General features: G+C 35.9%; 1 pseudogene; it reads right to left on the bottom strand.

Moving 5' to 3' along the window:
- LOC109111119 overlaps nt 1–18,593 on the bottom strand; it is a 21,626-nt pseudogene extending 3,033 nt beyond the window's left edge.
- Nucleotides 18,594–19,539: the final 946 nt, after the last annotated feature.

Genomic DNA, 19,539 nt, shown 5'->3' with positions numbered 1-19,539 from the left:
TATAGATGACGTGACAGAGTAATGGAGGCAGGGAATTTAACAATTTAACAATAAACTTTATTATCCAAAATGGGTCTGACATCAGTGTGACTGAACAGTAAAGTTGAAGTTTATTCAACTTCTTAATTCAATTCAATCTATCTAACTTATTCCATTGAAGTTTATTTCACTTTCGGAACAAGTCGTAGATCCAAAGATTTGTCTTTCGCACTGTCTGTCACACACAGATGAAACTTCTACCAGAGAAGTGTGAGAAGTGTGTGACATAATATACCTCTGCAAATAAATAACAATATAACATTACACGTCTCGATTGCTTTTGTATGCCCCTATGTGAATTAGTAATATGGTGGACGTTGAAGTCCCTTAGGGGTGACTCCGTGGAAGAAATGCAAAAATGTATATGAATTTCGAAATATGTGAAGGCCAAGATCCACTTCACGAGGACAGCACTTAAGACTTTTGTGGCAATAAGAGAAGGTAAGCAAATAAAGTAAGGAAATGGCTGGCCTTGAACAATAGACTGAACCTATGACATAAGTGAATGACAGTGGTGCGATTGGTGTCACTATGGCGCCTCACAAACGCGCTTGTGTGGTGGATCTCCCGACCAAATTCGGGGATCCGCTCAGCTCGAGGAGTCCCTTCAAGTCGGGAATGCCACCCTCCGTGGTGTCGGAAAGCCCCCGTGATTGCTAGATCTTGTGGCGCCGGATCGAGAATTTTAACCAATTGTGAATCCCCCTCAACACTGGGTCTATCGGCTACGGGCGGTTGGTCTCTATTCCAACCATAGGGCCTCTAGACTATACGTTACCACGTACTATTGAGTGCCTTCAAAAGGTTCCTCGAGCTGAAAGTTCTCCCTCGAATTGTGGGTGGGCGGAGTCGCCATGGTGCCGCTGTACATGAGATATTGCGCGCTCAAAGTTTGGGTTCCAGTGGTTTTCCCATATGACTTAATTGTTTTCGGCCCAGCTCACCAGTCACCGTGTAAACAATGGAGTGCACTCCACTGGAAAACTAAGTAATTACAAAACCACTTTAAGCATTGTTAATCTGCATTATATGTTCTTGTAAAAAAATTCATATTGGCAGAGATTCGCAGATACCGAGACGGGTAAAAATGAATATATTTGTCCGGTCTCCGCCCTAGACTCATCTTATTCGTTCTCCAAATTGGTCACTCCTTTTGCTACCGACTTTTTCACATTGGTCATAGCACCAGGGGGGAGATGATTTTGTGGCAATATTTAAATTTTTTTTTTTTGTTTTTTTTTTACATGGGATTGATCAATGGCAGTGCTGATGAACTTTTTCTATAGTTTATACTTGTTACTTTTTCTCCTCAGTATTATTTATTTGTGATTTCAATTTTGTGAACGTGGAGTTTCTCTCTTTTGCTGTGTTAGGAAGCTGGGACTTCGAACGAATTTCGTGATCTTGTTGTCACAAGTTTACAAGAAAAGATAATTGCTCTCTCGCTTTACATATTCTACACATTTCCCTTTTTTAAAGACTAAAACAAAAGATAGACTCTCTTTGTTATTTCTTATTTCAAAAGCACAACAACAATAAAAACGTAAGATACAATGACAAACTAGCTTACAAAAATGTTTAAAACAAAAACCAATAAGATTAGGCATGGTATACACCATATGCTGTAATATATAAATCACTAATAAAAATTACAGAACGCGAAGCAATAAACTGAGGAATCAAATAAAAACTAAATGAATAAATCAACAAAACAGAGCCTCCGTAGCTGCGAACATGAGGTGAAACAGGCAAAGATACCATGCTTTCTCAATATGAAAAACAACAAGAAAAGTAAAACTAAATGCTGTTACCCATAAAAAATACTGAAAACATGTTCACCTTCCCTGGATTAATAAGCAGTCTTTTTTACTTTAGCTTGAAAACCATGTCATCGTTTCCTCAATATTCAGGTGTATTTTTTGCCTCAAGGCTTACTGCAGACGTGACAAAGTTCAAACCAGGCTCTACACATAAAAGCGCTACTCAGTTCAAAAGAGTAGCGCGGTTTTGTTACGTACTTTGGTTTCGCTTTGCCGTTTGATGTTTTCGTATGCAACAGAAATGTGGCAGCGCTTATAAGTTTAAGATCATGGTGACGCGGCGCCAGTGCGACTGCTCACAAAATGTAGTCGCATTCAGCAAAAAAAAAGGTAGCAAAATTCAACCATTTGGTTTTGCAGTCTGAGCCCTGTAATACATATTAAGCAATATGTAGACTATAAGAATGAACAACAATACTGCATGCTTCACATTTCAAAGGTTGAAAGTATAATACTTCTAAATATAATATTGCAACACAAAATATATTTTTAGTTATATTCTTGATTCATGTTCTGTTCTGAATATTGTTAAATGTAAAAAGGATTTCTTGATGTGGAGGAGGGGGAACCAATAAAGCATTGAGCATTTAAAATGTTCATAAATGTTTTTATATTTTTTTTTGTAAACTTTATTGACATTATTCTTAATGTACTAAGGAAATGCAATGCAACATTTTTTGTGTTTTGTTTCAGTCAACAATGCAATTTTCACAAACACACAATATTATATTTATATATATATATATATATATATATATATATATATATATACATTTGTGTGTGTGTGTTTTTTTTGTGATTTGTGTGTGTGTGTTTTCACACACACACACACACACACACACACACACACACACACACACACACACACACACTCACACACACAAATACAAATAATATCTTTACTTTACTTGACTTTTCTAAAGCCAAGTCCTGCAGTAAGGTTGAAAGTGAATCTGTGATAGTTGTACCTTAGAGTGTAGTCGCACCCAGCGCTGTATAGGCGGCTTACAGAGACGTGAGGCTCCTGCCCATGTCATCCTTGCCTGTGGTGGCGCGCAATAACTTCTAGAGCCTGATCTCCCACCGTCCAGTCTCACACTGAAGTTAGGAGCCTTTCCTGGCTGGCGGGCCTCAGCATTACTGATTCCTGCAAACACACAAAACACACTAACCATGGTAGAAAATCATGCGCGAAACAGCCTTGGTGCATATTCTATTTCTACATGAACAAAACATCCAGTGTGGCCCTTTTTATGCAGATGACTTGATATCAAGATATTTCTTAAACTCAAATAAGAAGAAATTTGTTTCAAGGCTTCTGTTTTCAATGAAAGAACACATAAAAACAATGTGTGCTCAAGGTTGTGTATTCAGTATAAGACCTTCAACAGAAAATCTGATGAATAATGCTGCTTTATAAGTCCTGCACGTGAACTCGAAAAAAGAGCACAGAAAAATGTTACAGACCAGGCTAAACCGGAAACAAACCAGAAAGCAGAATCTACTGAATTTACATTGACTAAATAATTACTTGAAAAACCTGAAGCAACAGAAATTATCTGAAAAAACACTTGAAAGCTGCATGCCATTATTCATTCATATTTATATTCTTAATAAGTTTAAAATCTATTAAATAATATACCATTATGTAATATTTCAAGAATATTTACGTAAAGCATAAATGGCTCACTGCACTATGCATTACCTCTTTACCTGCAGACTAAGACGACAAGAACAAAAAGAGTTGACAAATGCAGAAGGGTTGTTCTTTGAGCTCAGTCGATGTAGCGCTTATGCCTCAACGCCCTACCTACACATCATCAAATGATGATTTTCAGCAGTGAGCCATTAAAAGCTAGTTCTGCTGGGAATCTGATGTAACCCAGTGCAAAAGCAGAGTTGGGTGTTTCTCTTGAGGCACAAAGAAAGGATATGTACTCAATTCATCATATATATACTTCTCCAAAAGCAGCCAATGTCTCCTTAAGACATTTTGAAACTCAAAGCGAGTCTTTAATCAGGAACCAGTGTCCACTTAAACCTAGTGCTGAGTATAAACTATATAAAAAGTAGAAACACTACTAACTTAAACATCATATTTCAGTAGCATAACAATAATTTAGCTTTTTGAAAAACAGTCAAGTCATCTTTATATATATTTCTCTACATTTATATATATAATACAAGATTGTTTCAAAGCAGCTTTACAAATGATGAACAGGAAAAAAAACAATCATCAAATAGGAGACAAATTAAAATCTTTTGATGTAAAGAAAGCTCTAATAGTGTAGTTTTTCAAGAACTACTGTTACTGCATAATTTATTGGACAGAAAAAAGTCACAACTAAACTTTTGAAATTAAAGTGGGAAAATCTGATTAATTTAGAGCCACAGAAAACACTTTTGTTTTGGTCACTTTTTCTGTTTTTGTAGTATGCGTGTATATATATATATATATATATAGAGATTAATTCCAAGATTACATTTGAGATTAATCTAGATTAAAAAAATTAATCTATGCCCACCACTATATATATATATTATGGTTAGTTTAAGGATGCAAGATAAATATCGCACAATATTTAATGTGCATCTCATCAGTAAAGCTGGTTCTGTAATCAGCGTAAAATCTCTTACATAAAAGGCTTTCAGGTGGAGCAGCATTTACTACACAGAGCCGCTTTGTTCACTGACAATATATTGCTCAGCTTGTCAGTGAACAACCCGCTTTTTACTGATGAAATGCACATTATTATTTAGGTTTCTTGTTAGGCAAGCCTACCAGTAGTTTTTCAGAACAACTTTAAAATACACTCTTTACTCAATAAAAATTATCCATCTGATCATATAATTGATGAATCTTCGCTACATTGACTATTATTGAATGAACTGAATCAACATCAAGTTTAACAATGATTACAGTATTTGTCTTTAATTCTATATTTGATGATTTTAAAACAATATGTACTGCACAATAAAAAGTGCTATATAAAAAAAGCTTACTTGACTTAACTACTTTGACCCTATAACTACAACTACCACATCATTTGAATTGTCCTAAAAATCTGAAATTATTGTACATTTCTATGGGATTTTTTTTTTATTTTCATATTACTGATCGTGACATCGTGACAGAGGTCGAAACCATCAGCATAAACACTGGCTTCCCCAACCCTGTTAGCAGGCTGTGTCAGGGATTATTTTTCCCATCTTCCTCTTTATAAAAAAAGAAAAAAAGTGAGAGAGAAATGAGAGAAATCAGTAGGGGAATCTGGGATTTGAGGAGACGCACCTATGAACTTACTGAACAGGCCGGCGGTGGAGAGCAGGCCCATCTATATTCCAGTAATTCATCAAACCATGAGGAAATTGGAAGACGAGTGGGGGAAACTGGGTCCGTCTAGTAAATGGTAATAACTTGACATGGGTGCCATTTTCAATGATTTGTGAGTGGAAATGTGGGAGCTGGTGTGTGATAAGTTGTCTTACTCAGCTGAGCAGGGGGCGGTTGAGGGAGAAATTGCTCAAAGCAGGTCTTCGATGTCAGCGATCCGCCGGTAGCATGGCTCCGGGGAGAGATAGATCAGCGTGGATACAGGCTGCCCAGGATGATGCTGGGAGGAAGTAGATGGCCTTCCAGTGAAGTAGCCCATCAGGAGAGCCCTGGATACCCACCACGTTCCACCTGCAGGGACAACACACACACCCACCTCACATTGATAGTGTTCAGATTTTATATTGGGCACCAAGCAGCAAACTTCTTACATAGATCAAGCTAAAAAAAAGACTGTAATAAATAATCAGCATTCTGTCATTTATTAATATTGCTATAAACTGCATAGACCTACCAACAGTACCTGTAATGAATAAAGTTAGAAACATGAGAATGCAGATAGAAAAAGGAGTTAGGACTTATTTTCACGCAACAACATAAAAGGTAATGAGTAGCAAATGATGATAAGCTCTATTTACTTAGCAAAAAGTTTAATATTTGAATGAGGATTTAATTATAAATGACTTTACTTATTATTGAATTCAATCATAAGATAAATATATATTTTATTTATTTATTTAATTTTTTTAAATGTAAATTTATTTTTCTCTGCTGTACATTAACCCCACCAAAAATGACCTGTGGCCCATTTCCTTTCAATATAATAGTTATAATTTATTTAATTATTATTATATTAATTATAATAACATTTAATTACTGGCATTTTGTGTTGTATTTCCCCTGCTGCCATGCAAACCCCACTCAAAACAGACCCTTGCATCCAATTTTCTATCATAATCATATTATAATTAATTTAATTATTCTGGCATTTTATTATAATAGAATTATAACTTTTGTTGGCATTTTGCAAGGGTTCCCCTGCAAGAACGCAGGGTGGGCAGAACAGACCAGAAGGTGGGGTATTTCCAGGGTAATAATAATAGTCTCCATTAAATTATTATTACATGTATTTGGTAATCATTTCATTATTTTATTATAGCCATTTTGCATTGTTTTTTCCTTACTTGTTGCATGCATCCCATCAAACAGATCCAGACCGTAATTTTATTCAAATGAATAACTTACTTGAAATTAATTATAATTGTTTCCATAACTTTTGAATTGGCATTTCACATTACCCACCAACCCATACCCCCTACCTCGACTCAGACGCGTAAACACAACAGTGGAAATTTATCATAATTTAAATACAATTATCACTACATTTAGTTATAATGCACATATTACAGTTTTATCATTGATATTTTGCATCGCTTCCTACTTTCACAACAGACCCATTTTTTGCCCACCCAATTTTATTTAATTGTATAATGATTTATGCTTATAATTAATATTAAATTTAAATATAATTTTACAGTTTTAGAAAAACCCCTATCAAAACCCATTTCTGGGTCCCGCCCACCACTAGACACACTGATCTGCACTGTTATTGCATTGCCTAGCCTTTACAAGAGTACATCTATTTTTGATTTCGTTTGTTACTAGCCTGAAGCATTTCCAGCAGTTTAACATAATGAAACACCGCTAGTCCTTTAATCTCATTCCATCTAAAAACACTGTAATAAAATTACCACGCATAGGTACTTAGATGGAACATAAGACAACCATGAGCTACAAAACACAAAGCAAAAAAAGCAATCTGGCCCAGAAGCCCAGATGTGAATGATTTTCAAAATGATATATAAAAAAAGCAACAGTGGAAGAATTGTTCAATTAGGTGCAGTTCTTCCAAAGCAACTCATTTACGTCCTTTTACTCATTTACTCACCCACTGGGTCTCCTCCTCAGTCGCCCACAATCAAAAGGCCTAATCAAGCCTAGATCTGCTCCCCAAAACAACACCTGGCTGTATGCAGCTGAGAAGAACCCAGACTCAAGTGATTTGAGAGTCGCTTCCTCGCCTGACCAATCAACAGCCCCTGATGCTAAAGAGACACAGTCCAACTATTTGCTACCTGTAATAATACCACTTTGCTAAGCACTTCCTCCTCCTGTAGCCAGAACACTCTTGCAGCTCATTCAGAGTTTCTGCTGCCGCTTATCAAGTCTACTTGCTAAAACTAGACAGCTTTTACAGTTTTATTGACCCAGTAACTCCACACAAATCCAGTGATTATTTCATCCCTAAAAGCATTCATTGCATTCATTTGTTTCACAGAAGCCAGCAAATCAAATAGGAACTGAAGTGTTTGTGAGTTTTGAGTGCAATAGGCAGCCAGTGAATGGACTTCAGGTGCTGCATCTGAGACTAGTCTTGTACAAGAACACTTGATCCTGGCAATAAGAGGGAAATAAAAAAGCCATACACAGATCAGAAGTTAAAAACCCAGGGGAACAGTTAATAATTCAGACTAATGATATATCAGCAAAGATGCATTAAATTAATTAAAAGTGACAAAAGCTTTTTCTTGACCATTTCTGAAGAATCATACGACACTGATTTCACTGTTTCACTGAAATAAACAACATGCATTATTTCAGACATGAGTGGCTCAGCATCTCCCATGAAAAATTCACAGGAACACCCTCCACCCGCTGTGTCCCGGTTTGAGACTCCACATCTGGCCATGTTACTAGCAGAGCAGGGACAGGTCCTGACGGATGAGACACAGAGTTCTATCAACACACACATGCTCATACATCTCAGCAGATGGGCTGCTTTTTCCTTGAGAGTGAGCTGTGAACATCACTTCTGCTGTGTGTGAGTGTCCCTGTGCACACATAAACAAGCCTAGCCCTGACTCAAACACCGCTTTTCCTAGGAAAACCAGAGCAATAAACTGAACCTGATAGAAAACAGACACTGAAAACATGAAATGCTCACTATTTCTCATTATAGATTCTAATACATACACTATATATGTAATAAAGGGACAGTTCACCCCAAAATTAAATTTTTTCATACTATGGAAGTCAATAGCTATCGATCAGCTGTATTATTTTTTTTTTACCAAAATAACTGAAAATATCATCTTTTGTGTTCATCAGAAGAAAGAAACTCATACATTTACTCACGATTTGAGGGTGAGTAAATGAATGATTTAATTTTTGGGTGAACTATCCCTTTAGGCAGTGTTATCTTAGTTTGAAATTGAGATATACATATATATTAAATAATTTTTATTATCTTTTATTATTATTTTAAATCAGTTTTTATTAAGCTAAAGTTTATATACTTATATATATATATTTTTTTTTTTTTTCAGTTAATATTTATTGTTTCAAGTAATGAAATTGGTTTCAGTATAAGTTTTAAGTATCCCTGGTATTAAGGAGGTTAACCCTAATATTTTTCTATTTTTTTCTTTAAGACACTGAAGCATGATTTTCAGTGAACAGTAACCTGAATTTCAATCTGTTCCTCAAACAAAGCTATCAGATGGCTGCTGAAGACTAAGAAGAGTCATATGTATATATTCTCTTTATTGTAGTCTTTTGTCATGCATTGAGACTAAACAGTCTTGATAATCACAATCCCTATCCCTCTCAGCTCTCATCCATCTTCTTTAGAATTACAAAGAAAAAAAAAAAAAAAATCAGAGAGGATATGGAAAGAGAAAAGACCACGCTGAATTTTAGATGGGATCATTTCTTTTATATTGCTTTTGCAAAGCAATTTTGCTCTTTTTAATTTTGGATTAAAAAAAAAAACAAAATGAGAAAAAAGTAGTTCTGTATTTTAAACAGGGGCCCCGCTTAAAAGAATTAATTAATAAATAAATAAATAAATAAATAAATAAATAAATAAATAAATAAATATAATTATAAATAAAAAAAAAATATATATAGATAATAAATAGAGACTGTGGGATGAGGATGATTTATATGTAGTATTGAGCTTACAGTGAAAGAGGTGTGTGTAATGGAGGAGGAGGTTTTCTCTTTTCTCCCATTAGCACAGACAGGACCTGAGCTCTCCTCGGGTCACAGCTGTCTCTGTCTGAGGAAGACACATCACAACCCTCACCCCACAGGAGAAATGCAGAACACCCCTCCTACACTGTTAATACACACTCTTCTCTTTATTTAACTAGGTTACAGTAATGTAATCAGAACCATGCACTTCTTTCCCTTTCCCTGTCAGTTATGAAGCTCCGGTAAGAGCCAATGGGCAATTAAATTCATTAAAGCCTTTGTTCTCTTCCCAGCGTGACAGGAACAGCGTCTACCTAGTGCAGAGAGATTAACCAGAAGGTTCTGGACTATTGCTTTTGCTGAGCTGTCTGCTATTCTAATACAAAGAGGGCTGACAATAGCTTCAGGCTCCAAAAGTAAGGGGGGAGCTGCTTAACTAGACAGCATTTTTAGAAGTAGCAAAGGTAGGAAGAACATTATGCTCATTATGGCCAAACTGTAAATGTAGCATTACAACCCCAGAAGGCAGTGTGACGCTACCTCAGCTAAGAGAACTGGTATATATATTTATTTCTTTAAATAGCAACAAGTAGCATTTAAAACGAAATTTTTGATTGAAAAAAAAAAACAAACACATTTTGTTATTTTTTATATATGAGTATTAGCAAATTAATGTCATTAAATAACATGCTTATGGACTCAAGATTAAATATTTTTATGTATATTTTTCATTTAATGCTTACTATTTTCTTAACAATTAAAATATAAAATAATATATATATATATACACAATTATATATTGTAAATGCATACAAACCCAAAATACAAATTCATATTTTAAATTGAAATAATTTTATTACACTATTTATATAGACATTTTTAAATCTATATAAAATTTACATCAAACTAATGCAGTATAACTGTAATATTTTTTGATAATCAGCTATAATGTAAAAGCTACTAACAGCAATAAACCTCAAAGTTTTTTGTGTAAAAAAAATTAACATTAGATAGAAACATCCTCAAAACTGAGCCCCGTAGCTAGCCGATTCTTTTAGTGTTGTTGCTGACACAGAGCAATCAGATACATATATATTTCTGCACTTCCACTGCATTCAATGTTCCCACTTTATATATCTGTTCACATTTATACTTTATCAGTATTTCATCAGTTAAGATGTCTATGTAGATAATGCATGTGTGTATGCATGCTACCAATCTACCTTTGGCGATTTTATCACTGCATGACATCAGAAGGCAGTCAGCTGCTCTGAGGACTCCGGCCCCACGCCTGTAGGCTGGTGTTACTAGAGCGCGATCGGATGGTTCCCTCTCCAGACCTCGGACATCTTGGTCCCCTCAGCTGGCCCCCTCTTGCCTTCCCTGTTTGGGCAGGTGTCTGTCTCCCTGGTCTGAATGATGAATTAGACAGTGAAATAAACATTTAAAAAGAATGGGCGGGCTCTAAAATGTTTAATCTACTTCAACAAAACCAATAACTGATTTAATCAACCAATAACACTAACAAAGGACTGTGTAAAACTGTAAGGTTTTTGTTTTTTTGCTTCAACTGCTTAATAATTGTATGACATATAAAGCCAAGCAAAAATGATTTAAAATACAACACTCAAGAGCGGAATTAATCAGGCCACAAGTAGAGTCAACAAAGCCAGCTAATTAAAACACTGATGAAATTTTGTTTTGAAATGCAGACAGACACTGAAAGAAAATTATAATGAAATGCTACCTGATCATAAGAGGACCCATCCTGATCTTAATTCAAATACAATCATTAATTTCAAACAAGTGTTTGAGTAAAATAACATCCCTTATCCCGCTTCCCCGGGCCAGATCCTGTGTAAAGCACGGAATAGCAGCATGTATTGAAGTTCCCACCCTCTACACCCGCCTCGCGGAGGAGAGAAGATCCGGCTGCTTCTCCAAGAGGGCGCATATGCTGATATAAAGATGAAACTGACGCTGTCTTTCAGCTGGAAGCCACGCTTTGTCACACTGGGCGCGAATATGGACTTTTGGTGCTCCTCTTTTATTGTTACTAAATTTAGAGACAAACGGCAGAAAAATTCTTCCCACTCCTAGTCATGTACAGATACAAAACTGTATGCCCATAATGTGACACCCTGTGACTGCATTCGAACTTCAACAAGACAACATACGAAAGGGTGTGCTCTTTATATTTATATTTATTAAATATCCTCATAAACTGACTTTTCTTTTGAAACCTAGTCCACCTGAACCTCTACATAATAAATGTACTGTGTGTACTGTGAATATTTATATTTATATTAAATAAACTTTTAGTATACAATCTTTTAGTACACTTTAACTGCTGACAGTACTAATTATAATAAATCATTATTTTATACATTACATAATTCTATTTGAATTTCATTTTCATAAATATTTCCAACAGATCACAGTATTTGGTGGTTAAAATAGTTTCAAAAGGCTAGCTCATGATTAATCTATATCAAGTATCAATGCAGAGTATAAATATTACATAGCACATATGTACACCGTTTTCAGAACTCCGTCCACTTCACTATATATAACTATAATATAACTATATTAGCAGGGCACAAATGATTAATCACAGCAATCACATGCAAAATAAAAAAAATTGTTTACATAATATGTGTGATATTTATTATTTTTTTCCCTGGGTCATTCGCTTTTATTACACAGGACTTATTATTCTAATTTTTAAAAATTTTTTATTGTATGTATGGATTACTTAGTTTGTTACCGACATCTGGTGAAAATTTCATGTCAACAGCATCTTTAGAAATATATTTACTGAGAAAAGTGATGACGTGTTCAATACTTATTTTACCCGCTGTATATAATGTTGTTTGTGTGCGTGTATATATTTTATTGCATTTTGTTGTTTATTAATACCTTTTCTAAATTATTATTTTAAATATATTTCCATACAAATGAAATTCAATCAAAGCAATTTGAAGTTTAATGAATTTAAATCGTAAATTCATCTCTATTAAATGTGTATCTCTATTTAAAACGGTATACAATAACACAAAATATTAAATAAAAAAACGTTTATGAGTTTAATTTTCCTTCCTGCTTGGTTAATCATTCATCATGCTGTGGTGACATACGAGACATACACAGACATGCAGGACAACTTCACAGCGTCTCACCTTAAGAAGTGCTCCAGCTGCATGTAGAGATACCTGATCAGAGAGCGGCGAGCGATGATTTCAGCGTGACAGTCGTTGAGCGCCAGGCCACGGTCGCTCATATACTCGCCGTTTATACACTTGGTTCCCGTGGAGACACAGATGACCTGAGCGTCCTTGACATCGGTGCCTGAATTAAAAGCAAGAGGAATCACACCAACAAAAATCACAAGACATGAAAACTGCTGTACTGAAGTCTAGGAATATCTACACTCAAGATTCAGGCTCTGATTTCTTTAGTGATCCTTTTAGTTATTTTAATAGTAAAAGCATTCTTCATTTCATAGTACAGAAAACACGTCACATCAGTTCAGTCAGTGCGTGATTCATTAGGCTGATTCAAATGGCCTTTTTGACTGATTCACTGTGTTTATTTTTAAAACATTCTTCAATTTAAAAATGGAACCGTTTTTGAATAAAAATCGTATACAGAACTCTACCTGTTGTCATGACAACACCAGCCAGAACTTTCCGTCGTGCATGTGGAGACGTGAAGTTGTCAGTGAGCTCGCTGAATTTATCCACTACCAGACGAGAAACAGCATCTGCAAGGACCTGGTGAAGAGCATACAGATGGCAGACTTCACACAGACTGCAATGCTAACATCAATAACACATGAACACACATCAGCACATCCATGACTCTGCTATAGGCAGGCATGGCATATTCTGAACAGTACACGACTCATGGGTATAGAAGGCCATTTCTGTCACAGATGAAACATTACAAAGGTAATTGTGATGCTTTATCTCACAATTCTGCCTTTGTCTCGCATTTCATAAAAAATAAGTCTGAATTTACCTGAAATTGCATCAAATAAACTTGAATCAGAGGAAAAAAAAAAAAGCAAAAATTTGAGTTATCAAATCAATTCTAAGTTTTTATTGGAGTTTATTGTTGATATCGACACAGTTCTTTTTTTTTTGTTGCTTATGCCATGGAATAAAAAATATAAAATTTAAGATATAAAACTTTAATAAATTTGGTTTTTACTGCCAATAAAAAAAAAAAAAAAAAAAAAAAAGAGATATAAACTCAGAATTACAAGTACAAACTCAGAATTGCGAGTTAATAAATTGTGCAACTCACAAATCAGTTTTCTTTTTTCCACCCCGCGGCAGAAACAAGCTTCCATATATGGGTGCATATTATTCAGATATAATACAATTTTCACTTTTTTTTATCCCCTATCCCTTTTGACAAACTTGCTTAAGTATATAATATCCACTTCTCATAATCCACTCAAGTATTGATGGATAAAATCAAGGCTCTACATTATTCTTTTTTTGAATATGCAAATTCACAAAGAAAAAATTGAGCTTACAAGTAAAAGTTTAATACTGAATTTTTTAATGGAACGAACACAAATGAAACTCAACTGAATATTTCAAAGAACCTGTTCCTCTATGGATGACTGTAAAGTAAAATTTACCACAGACCTCAGCTTCACCTTCTTCTGCTGCAATATAATATCAATATTTCATCGAAACCCTTCAGGCACCTTGGTGATTCCTTTCCGCTAACAGTGCCCTCCACTTCACATTCCTTAAGCTCCCTGCTAATATGCTGGAAAATGATTATGCCAGGGAAAAATCAATGGCTGAATGGGCAAGAATTAGAGACATTAGTCTAACATTACTTCCCAAATACTTCGGAGTCACTCGGTCGGAGACGGCTAATGGGAGTTTTAAGCGGAGTGTACTCTTGATATATTATCAGGAGACAGCAAAATCTCCCACCGAACAGAAGGCTGCATTTTACTCTCATGATAAAACACACTAGTTTCCACCATCATCTTTATTTGCGTCATTTCCCATAGGGCTGGACAGATGACAGGAATCCACTGGACACTGAGCCGCTGACAGATTTTCACCTGAGATGCAGGTGAGAAAAACCATAGAAAAGTGGAACAAGGAGGGCTAACGCAGCAAGACATTAAAAAAAAATAAAAAAAAAAATAATCAAGAAAGATAACTTACATTCTAGTTAAAACAGCATAAGAAGTTTATATTTTATTTACATAGATTATTTTTGTAACAGGGGTTACTACATTACACATTTTTATGGTAATAATTATTAACAAAATTATAATATTTATAAAATTTTTAAAAATAATGTATCATTTTAAGGTGCAAATACAGTGTAAACAATTTTCTAAGTAAGGAAATATATCAAAATATTATATAATATTCAGATAATTGATATTATTAGCCTAAATGTCCATAGAATATAATGTATTAATATTATAACTCACAGAAAACCAATAGAGATATATTACCACACACACCCACACACAACACACACACGAGGAATTTAATTCCTAATAGTACAATGTTTAAACATTCTGTAAGTAAATTACACTAATAAACTAAAAATAAAATAAAATTTTACAAAAAACGCATTACATAATTTCTAATTATACAATTATTATATAGTAATTATTATTTAATTTGTGGTCACCTATAGTACCATATTGTTATTATTCTATTCTAATAAATATGAAAATATTAATTACTATTTAGTATTTAAATTAATTATGGAATTACTGTTATTATACATTAAATACCTACATAAAAACATCTCGATATATATAATATATATATATATATATATATTCCATTTTACACACACATCTGCTGGTATGTATGTATGGTTTATGTGTTTATATATATAATATATATATTATATATATATAGGAAAACTATATCATTTATTATATTATTAGAATTTTTAAAATAATGGGAATTACCAGAAGGTTTTTAAAAAAATTGTGGCATTATCTGTAACTTTTACAGCAAAAATCCATTGTTGTCATAAAAACATTACTTATATAAATGATTAATTACAGTACTCAATACGTTATAAACTCAATAAATGATATATGGGAAATATGGCCACTGTCACTCTACTGTATATCATTCACCTTCATTGTGGATGTAGGGTCGTCGTTATCGCCACACAAAGAGCAGAAAAAAAACATGCCTGAAATGATCAGAGTCTATTTAACCTCTCGCCATCTGGTTAAAACACCTCTCCACCTTGGGCCTCATATTGACAGCATGTTAAATATGTGGCTATCAGATTCGGGATGGATAATGGGGTTTTGCATTCATGGAGCTGTCTCTGTCACACAGACAGACAGCCCAAGAGCCTTCAGCATCAGAGACAAAACATGCCGCTGACAGGACTGCTCTTTAGTGGACAGGTAGTGGGCAGGCTGAAACAAAATGTTCTTGTTTTGACACGGTTCAGAGGAAGATGTTAATTAAGATTGGGTCGCTTGCAGGCCTGGCCTTATCTCAAAAGCAGGATTAACAGAGGATTTTAGAAATGTGTAAATAGACGTCTTCTCACACAAACGCCAGTCATTGGTCATTTCAGCTCACTGTGTTGTTTCACTGGCAGGAGTGAGCAATATATTGAATATGCATGACACATATCCAATGCTTTGCTTGTGACATGACATTAAGCAACATGGTGAATCCCATAATGATTTAAACATTTTTATTTGGCCATTCGCATTGTCCTTATTTGCCTAAACATTTGCATGTACAAAAATGTTAATTCCTGATTAAAGTCAGTAGGAGTTGGTAATTTGATTCATCTAATAAATCAGTTCAGGCCAATTAAGTGAATCAATTTAGAATTTCCAGAAATCACTCAAAAATGATCAGTCTCAGCATGAAAGTTTTTATATGGGTGCAAAAATATATGTAGATAAATTAGCTACTATGTGCAGATATGTTGGTGGAAAAGTTTAAATCCTCTTTTTGCATAATATAATAATAATAAACAATATAATAATACTGTTTATATGCATAAATGCATATAATACATTAAATGTATATAACATATATGCATACACAATGTAATAATAAAACAAAAAGATCATTTAGCAAAATAGCTAATAAATGAAATACATAAAAGAAGAATATCATCAACTGGTATAAAACATATCAAGAAAGGTTTTTAAGCTATATCACTCAATCCATCCCAATATTTTAACAAAGCTCATCTTCATTTCTATTAGGCTTTGTTCTTAATGAAGACGGCCGTTTGTGCCGGTTTTGCACAGCACGTTATAAAGGCTTCGATGATGATCTCTGATAAACTTAAACAGATCAGAAACTTCAATGAAACACTGAGATATGAAGGATTGATTTCTTATATTCATCAGATTGTTACAGATCAGATACAATCAGACTTTATCAGCCAGTCTGGTGTGTGTGCTAAAGGAAGCCGCAGTACGAGTTTTTAAAGGTTTAAATGAGGTTCAACGTTAAAGTTTGAATTTGAGAAAAACTTTTATTAACTATAACTGTAATGCAATCTTCTACAACATTTCTTTACCAATTGAGGCCTGCTTATCTCTAGGGTATAAATAAATCATTATTTTAACGAAGTTAAAAACGTTTTAATGATGCGTTTGTTTATTATAAGCATGCAGCTTTTCAATTCACAAGATGTTAATTAATGGATTGGAGTGGTGTGGACTACTTAAAGATTATTGTGATGTTTTTATCAGCTGTTTGGACTCTCATTCTGACGGCACCCATTCACTGCAGAGGATCCATTGGTGAACAAGTCATGTAATGCTACATTTCTCCTGTCCTGTTACTATGAAGAAAAACTCTTGGATGGCCTGAGGGTGAGTAAATTTTCATTTTGGGCGAACTATTCCTTTATTAAACTATTTGGGAGTTTTGATTACTTGGACTTTCAATGAAGGAATGTTCTGGGTGAACTATACATCAGTCATTATGTATAGCCTAGTTTTCTGGCCAGTATGAAAGACTCTGTAGAGATCTCTTACCTGCGGCAGCAGCCGTAGCCCCTCTCGGATGTGGCTACGGATGGGGTCTGGTCCAGTTGCATGCGTTGAAGAGCCGCGCCGACAGAGCCCGCTTGGGCAGCCCGGCTTTAGCGAAGCTATTTCGCCCGAGCCCCTCAAACGCCTGCAAGTCCACGGTCACCGGCGACCACAGTTCTTAGCGTGGCTCTCCCCCGCCTCCCGGCTAATAAAGTCGACGGAGGCCCGCCGCAGCTCGCTGAGAACGACTGGCTTTTGCCGCTGGTCGAGAGAGGCGAAGCGCAGCGGCGCCTGCACGAGGCTGTTCGCATTCAGGCGCCTGGGGCACGGGATACTCTCCCAGCGGTTTTAGTGACGCTACTGGAGCCTGTAGAAAAACGCGGTCATGGGGCCCGGTGCCAGCGCCCCCAAACCTACTGAAGAGCATGTCAGGGGAAGTCAGCCTGGTGGTGAAATCCGTGTTGGCGGTGGCGTCGGCCCATGGCCGTCGCCTGGATCGTTTGGGAACTTCACAAGGCGCTGGCGCCTTCAGCGGCGTTCAACGGCCACACTGGCAGTAGGCCCGAGCCCTCAAACAACGCTGACAGATTAACCTCAACAGTCATGGCCGAAGACTGGCTGGGCGTGGACTGGGCGGGTCTGAAACGCTGTACTACAGGCCAGTTTGATCTCATTCAGTTGCATCAGGGCGTTCTTGGGCAGTCGGCCCTGCGGCGTTTTTCTCGTTCTTTGGAGTCTGAATTTGGGTATGCGTGGCCATTGTTGCCCCTCTCCAGGAGGCGCTTGCGACCCCTCCTCCCGCCACGTTGGGAGCTGCTCCACCGAGGCCAGCTATCCTCCTTTGAAGAGGCGCGTTGTCCAGGTTGCCCAGGTTTTCCTTTACCATCGCGTGAATGTCTGCATGCTCCCTCGCGATTGCGCAGAACAGAGTACAACAATTACAGCGCGCTTCTGTTGCCAGATCTGCGTAAATGTAAAAGTATTCAAGATTCGCTTTGGACGCTATTATTCTGATGGCTACCCCCGAACAAGTGATGTGTGTTCTTTTTTATTTGTGTGTGCGAGGGATTCTGGCATGACACATTTTTTGACTTAATCTTGTGAAAACTCATTACGAGGAGACATTTGTGAGATGACACTGACCAAAAAAAAAAAAAAAAAAACATTTCAAGGGAAAAAAAAAAGAAGGTTAATTAACCTAATTAAGGAAGAAGAGACATGAGGTATAAAATTCTAAATTATCATAATCATCAGTTCTAATTTTAAAGTTTACAGTTTCCGTTTGTTGGGCCAGTGTCCCAATGGTGGCCTTGTGCGAGTTCCCAATCAAAATCATCTCGTTGGAGATAAAATATGATAGTAATGGCGAAACATTGCAAGCTTTAAAAGAGACTATGTAATGACATTATAGACGTCTCGTTCGCTGAGAGATGACAGAATTCTCTTCATATAAGATGTTGTGGAGAAATACCAATAAAACTGGGTTGACATAAGCAAGGTTAAATATCATAAGTATGTTTATTCGTGTGTTGTTGTTGTGAATATGTCATCAACCATATAGCATCAGATTCAAACCAAGTGAACGTCTACAAGAAAGAATACATAATGCGATCAAAAAAAAAAGATTAAATACGTAGCAGGCACTTTAAAATACAAATAAATACTCAGAAACATATAACTAAACAAGACAAGTCTACATGCAAATTATATAGGCGTGTGGACACTTTGTGTCGCGCATGAACGGTTTTTCACTCCATAATGTGTCAGATTAAATATTAATAAGAATCGAACTGTATAATAAGCGCAGGATAAAAAAGTAGTGAGACTATTCATGAAAAAAGGAAGTATCAAATGGATAACTGTAACTAGGTAATTACAATCAACAAAAAAAAAAAAAAAAAAAAAGCGGCCTTAAAGTAAGTATTATGGTTTATATGAATTATATTTTGATTTTGATTTGGGCTGAACAGAACCGGACGCATCTTCATGCAGTCTGTCCTCCATGGTGTGTATTTCAAAGGTCACCATCTCGTTTAGCATTAATAGCAGGACGAAACACACATCATCAAATGTCTGTTGACAAAGCGGATCGGTAAACTTTGGCCTAAATTTTTCATTTCAGAACATCCTTCAGCAAAAGTCCGCTAGGGTACTGCTTTCATCATGGTTAGAAGAGAATAGCATCTGGGGAAACAGTAGCGGGAACAGAGTCAGTATTAGAGCTCTCTGCAAACAGAGGAACCAAACAAGGGGGATAAGGGACGTGGGGTGCAAGCAGCGAG

The sequence above is a fragment of the Cyprinus carpio genome, chromosome B9 (genome assembly GCF_018340385.1).
Source record: "Cyprinus carpio isolate SPL01 chromosome B9, ASM1834038v1, whole genome shotgun sequence".
Classification (NCBI taxonomy): Eukaryota; Metazoa; Chordata; class Actinopteri; order Cypriniformes; family Cyprinidae; genus Cyprinus; species Cyprinus carpio.
The sequence above is the reverse complement of the archived record's forward strand: the minus strand, read 5'-3'. Positions and strand labels throughout refer to the sequence as shown.